The 8299-nt window shown below is 40.6% G+C and overlaps 1 pseudogene across 1 annotated transcript; it reads right to left on the reverse strand.

Annotated features, from left to right (window-relative positions):
- Nucleotides 1-425: 425 nt before the first annotated feature.
- LOC147191040 (uncharacterized) lies at nucleotides 426-8179 on the reverse strand (annotated as a pseudogene). The gene is made up of 4 exons (XR_015103829.1): nucleotides 7128-8179; nucleotides 5740-5840; nucleotides 4719-4999; nucleotides 426-2725 (listed from the first exon to the last, which is right to left on the reverse strand). The product of XR_015103829.1 is annotated as an uncharacterized LOC147191040 (transcript).
- Nucleotides 8180-8299: the final 120 nt, after the last annotated feature.

Here is an 8299-nt window from a genome sequence, read left to right on the forward strand (position 1 = left end):
GCGACTTTGTGGCCAACAACTTTACGCCATTTGCGTAAACGAGGGAGGGCGGCGGCGCGCATTCCAATGCGCGCTCCGGCGAGTTGGAGCGCGTCAGAGGAATGGCAGGATTGGCCTCTGACGATGAAAACTCAATTTGGAGGGCGGGTGAGGGAGTGATAAATTAGGTCAAAGTGACGTTTCACCTCAATTACTCAAATCCACGAATGATTTATTAGTCAGAAACAGTTAAATTAGTACACAACATTGGAAGACATAATGCCATTAGTTTTAAAGGGAGCAGTGGTTAGTCAATCTGCCTCGCAGTTGTAAGGGTTTGAATCTCACCTTTGACCTTTCTATGAAATAATGTTAACTCGTGAGCATTCCATTTACTTCCCCCTAAAACATCACTGTAAAAGAATAAATATACACACACACACACACACAATTAAAACATTTTATTGCAATTGTTTCATGCCATACTTAACAGTGTGTCTGTATATAAATATATATCTCAACTTCAGTGGCTACATTCAAACATGGTGAATCTGAGTTAAACTATTTCTTGCAAATAATTCCGGGATAGCGGGTGTAATCTAAAAAACTCACAGTAGCAACCTTGATGCATGATTCAGTTGATATGTGTGCAACCTGGCCTTTTTCTTCCTCCACCAATATGGGAAATTAGAACACTCATGGTCCCACCCTAAAGAAAAAAAAATCTGCCGTAGCTGAGACAATGTGACACACTTTCATTCTTTGGACTCTTCCCATGTGCAACAAGCAGAAAAAAATGACCGTATAAAGACGGCAATGGACTCACCCCATGTCAGCTTGACACAGAATTTAACAAGACAGACAAAACAGAATGTTCCCAGCTGCCTTTTTGTATGTCTGCTCAGCGATCAAATTTAACTTGTGAGTCTAAAAACTTTGGCTGTTTAAATACGGAAAACATGACAATATCTGGGAATTGAAAAAAAATGTTTTTAAACAATTACTAGTGCAAGTGAGGACTTCAAATGTTCATATTGTATTCAGCAATACTATATATTTGTTTAATATCCTTTATTTACTGCACTATTTATAGTCTCTGCAGTGCAAAGACCAACAAAGTAGCCCATGCATTTTGTCCACTAGATGGCGTAATGCACACACTGGACACTTTATTAGGGGCACCGAAACACTGCAACACGCCTAAAAATGCATATTTTTTTTGGTTGATGCAGATATAAAAGTATTTGTATGACTGGGGTTGTTCTAATTTGGTTAATTTATGGCTTTGGTTACTTTACCTTATCTATATCTATATTTATATTGCATTTTATTGAACTGTGTACATTGAAACTGAAACATTTATTTTTGTGAATGCTAACACTTTGTTTTTCTTCTTTCTACCCCCCCCCCCAATTTTGCTGCTGTAGACTGTAAAATTCCCCAGTGTGGGACAAATAAAGGATATCTTATCTTATCTTTATGTCAGGGGTCTCTAAGTCTGGTCCTGGGCACCCCCTATCCAGCCTGTTTTATGTCACCCAATTGTGGGCATGTCTCCGACCCAGCGGGGTGACGTGGCTGGAGGAGAGCAGTTCATTTGAATCAGGTGTTTTGGAACAGCGTGATAGGCACGCATGAAAGACCGGACTTGGAGACCCCTACATTAGAGTATTTAACACACTTTGGAAACTGTGTTGGAGTTATTTTGTCCCTTCAAATTTTCATTCATTTTATTTAAGTTTATGTATTTGTTATTTATGTTTTGAAAAATTTATATTTATTTTATGGTCATTGAGACGTAAAAATAAATACAATTTTATTTTTGAAATTTGGATTTAGATATTATTATTAAACTTTTTTCTTTTTTTAACAGTAACTTTTTTATAGGTTTAATAAATACTTATGTTTGTTTTATTTCCATCGATGACCATAATACATGCCCGAAAAAAAAGAAGAAAATAATAATTTAGGAATGGGTGAGTATAGTAATATACCAGGTATCAGTATCTGCATGGTATCGGGTGCTTGTGAAAGATGCCGATAACAGCCCCCGATACTGGAAGAAAAAAATAATAAATCAGAGCGTCAGAAAGGTTGTCATGCACAATTATTGTGTTAATTGACATTTTATGTATCATAAGTCTACGAGTGGTATCGGTACTTGATTGGGGAGTGCTTAAGAGTGAATACTCGTACTGGTATCGAACATCTCTAATATTGAAAAAATAATAATTTTACCACATTCGTCTAATACAAATTCAATATTTTCATACCCCTGTCAAAAGGCCAAAATACAAAAAAATGTAAACGCCCGAAATTCATGATGTAAAAAAAAAAAAGAATGTTATTTCTCTAGGCTTTTAAAATGATGAATACTCATTTGAGGCCAAATGAGAGCTTTTCAGAAATATTTTTTTGCATACCTAATGAAACGTACAATGAGCTAACGGACGTCATTGTCTGGGGTTGACGAAGCTAAGCGTGTAAGACCTGCGGGCGTTGCCGCCATCACGTTTTAGCACGCGGCGTCCCTCGCCGCCGCTGCTGTGCACCAGCCGCAACCCGGTGGCTCGCAGCCCCCGCAGCACGCTGAACCAATAGCGCAGCACTTGTTCGTCGGCGCCCCCCCCCCCTCCCCCCCACATCGAATCCGGCCCACTGCAGGTGCACCAGGGCCACCACGTGGTGCACGTGATGCAGTGTTCCGAGCTTCGATCCAGTTCTGGAAGACGCACCATTTGGCGCACTTCCAATGTACAAGAAGTGGACCTAGGAAGGGAAATGCAACGGAAAGTAAATATTTATAAATTTGTAATATTTCATAATTAAGTCAGCAAATTATTAGAATAAAGTGACGGACTAATTTCATGCAACTGTATTTGTTTCATGTTGTGCATTCAGATTGCTCACCCAATTTTATTAATGTGAATGTTTGATTAAAATTGAATTAGATTTTAAATTGAATTCGGAGTGCTCATAAAATAGTGGCAAAATGAAAACTTGGCGATTGAGTTCATTGTATATTTAGACTGTATTTGAAATTTAATTTAGGTTCAGTAGAACTTTGACAAAATATAAAATTGTGTGCAATTTTAATCTGAAATTCATTTGAAAATGATCAATGGAAAACTCATTTCACTTTACTTGCATGCGGTAGCAAAAATTTGACTTCATTTTAATTTTCCGGTGGACTTTTGGAAAATCTTTAGTTTTAGTAGACTTTAAATAAAATAATTTATTTCTTTATTTTTATTAGGGGTAAATAATTGCATGTACTGTATACTTTAACTTTCCAATGGGCAAATTGGATGTACTTTTAATTTAATTGGTGGTTATAATGACCATTTGGATTAGTCAAGCAAAGACACATTTTTAAAATTTAATCTTAAGTGCTTTTAAAATTTATTATAAATTGTAAATTGAATTGAAATGACTTTTAAAAATCATTTATTAATGAATATATCAGTGGTCCTCAACTAGAAATGCTGTAGGTCCACTTTTTGTTTTGTTTTTAATAAGACCAAGGTCCGATCCCATGCACTGCGGTCATGGGGAGCAGGGCTATATGCCCATTTAGTATGGTCAAGCCAAGCTTATACAAATCAACACTCCTCACAACCAACCAATAATGGGGTGCATGAAAATAACAATTATTCACTTTGCCAGTACACAGCAAATAATGAGAGGTATTGTGTTGGGGCACAGGAACTCTTTTATTTTGTTAAGTTGTGCCTGCTTAATATAGAAATAGCCCTTTTAGGGAAATAAGACATTTTACTTTAACTTTGTTAAACAGTAGTTGTCTTTTTGTCCCTTAATTTAACAAAAATAAAACAAAATACTCATTTTACCAAAATAAATACTAAACATGAAAACAAAACTATCCTTTTCATTTGTACAATTCCCCTTTTCACATCCCCTCTGAAATCACTTAAAAAATATATCAGAAGAGGAGTTAAGAACCATTTTAAATACTGACACCAGGGAGCACAGGAATGTGCAGTGCTGTTCTTCCACTAAAGGTGAATGCAATGTCTGAGGCATGCAAATATTATTTGCATGCCTTCATTGTGACGTTCATTTACCATGTTGCGGTGTTCTGCTGTTAAACAGCTGCAAAGATCCCCGGGTAGACGGGAGCAGAACTGCACACAATCGAAACCTCCCGCGATTCGTCTTGTCTAATTGTCTGTGTGCGTCTCTCCTGGGCTGAAGCTGTGAGCACACTGTGGCGTCGCGCATACGTCTGTTTCCTGACACAATCATCCATTTTGAATGCGTGTGTATTGGGATAGACGCGTGCTAACGCTTATGTATGGGCACACCTTCAGTTCAAAGGAGCCAATCAGCGCATCGTATATATATATCACAAGTCATCGCTCACAAAGTTACATTCAAATTCATTTGAATTGTGTGTCATCAAATCATGACTAAAAACATTTCAAAAATCATATTCATAGTTAATAGTCTAATAGTTTTATTACAAAAACCATGCTAAAAATGATGAGGAACAATAATACAAATGCCCTCATAGGTTGATTGTAGAGTGGTGATGTGGGGCCCCCTTGTGAATAAAGACTGTAAATGAGCCTGAAGGAGCTGTTGCCATGGCAGCCACGGATGGCGCAGAGCTCTGTTGCTATAGGAACATAAGTATAAGTATGACATCTTTGTGTTTATGAAGGACTCCAAGGTATATCTGTAGCACCCCATAAAAAAATAAAAAATCAAAGTGTGTGTGCGCGTGCGCAGGTGTGTGTGTGTGTGTGTGTGTGTGTGTGTGCCTTACCGTGGCGTGTCCCAGCTCGGCCATGATGTCGACCAACGTGCCGGCGTGGTGCCTGCTGTGCGTCTTCCTCGCCACTCCAGCTACATTCTGTGCTGGGTCGCCGTGGCGACCGGGTCAAAGGTGTTGCTTCGGCGACCAACATATGCACCCGCGCCACTCTGATCAAAGCGGTGGGCGTCGCAGGCGAAAGACGGCACGGTCCCGAGGAAAAAATCATCCCCGACGTCCATGCTGGGTGGAAAGGGAGGAGCGCATACATGGGCACTCACACTAACGTTCTCACATATTCTATCCTTTCACACACAGATGTTATCTTTTTTTGAAACACACACACACACACACACACACACACACTCTCGCTCTCATACACATTTTCCTCTCAAACCTTCACTTTCATTCAGTTTCTCTCTCAAAATCGTCTCTCTCAAACACAATCACACACACACTGTCACACACACACTTCCACACACATAAAAACACTTCCACACACACTCTCTCTTATACAGTATACACACAAAAAACTCACAAATACAGAGACTCTCACACATGCGCACTCGCACACACATGCACACGCACGCACACTTTCACACACAGACACACACACATAGTTGCACACTCTTTCTGTCCCTCCCCCTATCACGTATAATTTCACACACATTCATACACATGCACTCAGCCCAACATACAAATAGACACAAACTCTCTGTCACACAAATACAAATGCACACATACACATACTCTCTCATGCTCATTTTCACACACAGACACAAAACTACACTTTCTCATCCACACACTCACACTGTGCTCCTCACACACCTACTCTCTCACTCTTTCATTCTTACACGGTCACAAACTCTCTCTCTCTCACAAACCATCTCACACAAATCAAGACTCTCTCACTCAGATTATTTCTTTAATGTACTCTCTCTCTCTTGCTCTGTCTCTCATACACACATACCCGTGAAGCCTACCTGTGGTTGTACCGACATAAAGTATGAAACGGTCGAGTTCTGCAGAGAAAGACGGCTTGTCTTCCGCCCAAGGCTGCAGCTCCAAAGGCCTGCAGTCCAACCTAGCCACACAAAAACATATTAATACATACAGTAGCACAATCTATATTGTTCTCCATAGTCAAAGAAAAAATATGAGTTCGAGTTACTGGAATCACCACCTCCGCACTCACTCTTGTGAAAAAAAAATAATAATAAAATAAATACATAACCTGAGTTTGAAATAAGGTTGTATAGGATTCTCATTTAAGAAAATCTATATTAAATCAATTGATTTAATTGTTTCTATGCCAGTGCCTGAACCTGTTCCACGGCACAAAAAAAAAAGCGTTGAGGACTGCGGCCATTGACCGAAACACCTGAGGTGATGAGTTAATGCACCACTGTATATAAAGAGCCCCTCCAGCTGCCCTCAGCGCCCTCCAACCCAGATTGAGCTCTTTGATCACCATGGCAACAGAGGTAAGTAGCAGGATGGGGGGGGGGATGAATCACAGGAATGAGTCAGAGTTTAGCCTTGAGCAGAAAAAAAGAGTGGGAAAAAGAAGTGGGAGGGGGGGAGTTATTGAGGACTTTGAGAGGACGCATTGATGGAGTTTATGAAGGCCAAACGGTGAAAGAGACAGGATGGGAAAAGTTGTCTCCCGGCCCACCCATTATCTGATTTCAACTGTTCTGTCTGGACCGTGAAAATGAACCGAATAACATTTGCCCACTCAAATTAAGGGAGAGGTTGCAGTTTAAAAAAAATTGTTAAGAAGGACATTAAAAAGGAATCAGATTCCAATCCACATCGCACTGTAGCCGAATGCAATTTTGGTTGGAGTTGGTAGAAAATGATGTCGTAGTGAACACTTAAAAGACTACAAGTCAATATGTTTTTGGTAAATCAACAACTAACAGAAGTAGAAGATAAATTGCCTTTCATATGAATTCATAGTTAATTTTCCTCTCATTTAGCGGAAGCCGAATTTATAAAATCAAAACGTGTGCAAAACATCTGATATTTTAATAGAGATACATTTTGTACTCGTTTGTTGAAAAATATATGAGGGCCTTGAAAAAAATAATCGCATGTTAAATCGCAATATTGGGGGTGGGGGGGGGGGGGAATCTGAATGAGACCATTTCTCAAAATTGTTCAATCCTACGATAGGCAGTCAGTCGATACGCGGCAGTCAAATTTAATTTCTCCTGGGATATATTGGTCATAAAACCAATATGATATTCCAAAGAAATTTTTCAGAATGTAATAAAATTGTTACCTGCACACCCTTGTGACATTTTCTCTCGTGACACTTTACTGTACACTTTGCGCCAGTTCATCTCGTCCTCGTACACGAACGCACCTGCTCCCTCCGCCTCCTCCATGGCCGGAACCGGCGTCCGGCTGGCCGCTCCTCCGGGCCGCCTCCTTTCGTAACTTCCCTCCGGATTTCGGCTTTCCGCTGCTCCCTGTCGGCTCAATGGGGGAGCAGCGCCACGTCTGGGCACCACTGTGGCCGCCGCGTGGCTCCCGTGTTGGCATCGCTTGTGCTTTGCTCTGGAGGGCTGCGAGTGAGAGTTCCCCCCAACTTCGACCCCCACTCTGACGCCAGATGGGGAGAGTTGTGATGCCCATTCCACAACAAGCGGGGACCTTTTTTTTCCCCTTTCTAACCTGAGCCTGAATGCATGACGTCACATTCCCGCGACCCAGTGTCCCCATTGTCCTAGGTTTGTTTTTATATTGTAACTTTATTGGGAATTTCTCCATTGCGAGACTAATAAAGGTTTTCTTTATTGAACATTCAACAGGATTTTCATTAAATATTTTGTAGTTTGCATAAAATCGTACACATGCGTAATGCTATGCTAATTAGAGACTATGCCGACGTTGTCTTGTTCCTAAGCAACTCAGGAGCCGCAGACAGACGCATGAATTAAAAAAAATGGAGTACGCCTGCTGCTGCACTAATATTTGTTTTAGTTACACCTTTTTAGGTGGGAATATCATAAAAGGAAGCCATTAGGACTGGAAAAAAAAAGTGTGCACGGTGTGAATGCGATCGCCTAGCAACAACAGAAAATGGTCATTAACACTTTGTCGGGCACTTAATGCACAATTTTCCTCCCTAGACACTAGCGTTCATGTTTTTTTTCTTTTTTGCTTTTGTAACATTTCCTCCCAAAATATAATTACAGAACACCATGAATTTAAGTTACCTATTATGGTTTCAATCAGGTCCTATCATGGCGACAGCTATTGTACATTGCAATTGCCCGCAGCAAACGCAATCGTTTTAGTCAAAGCGGTTGACAAAGTATAAACACAACACGCGGCCAATCAACTCCTCCGTCTGTCAAGTCACTGGAGTGACGAATCTTAAACAACTCTGCTTTCCCTCCGACATTCTCCCAAGCATTCATCCATTCCTCTGTCGCCTCGATCCTCCTCCCCTTCCCAATTGATGTCCTCGTTTGAACTCTCGTTCTCGCTCCCAGACAATCGGAGTAAAGACCAACTCGCTGGGCGGGAGTG

The sequence above is a fragment of the Hippocampus guttulatus genome, chromosome 18 (genome assembly GCF_054856545.1).
Source record: "Hippocampus guttulatus isolate MCC_2025c chromosome 18, RoL_Hgut_1.0, whole genome shotgun sequence".
In the NCBI taxonomy this organism is placed as follows: Eukaryota; Metazoa; Chordata; class Actinopteri; order Syngnathiformes; family Syngnathidae; genus Hippocampus; species Hippocampus guttulatus.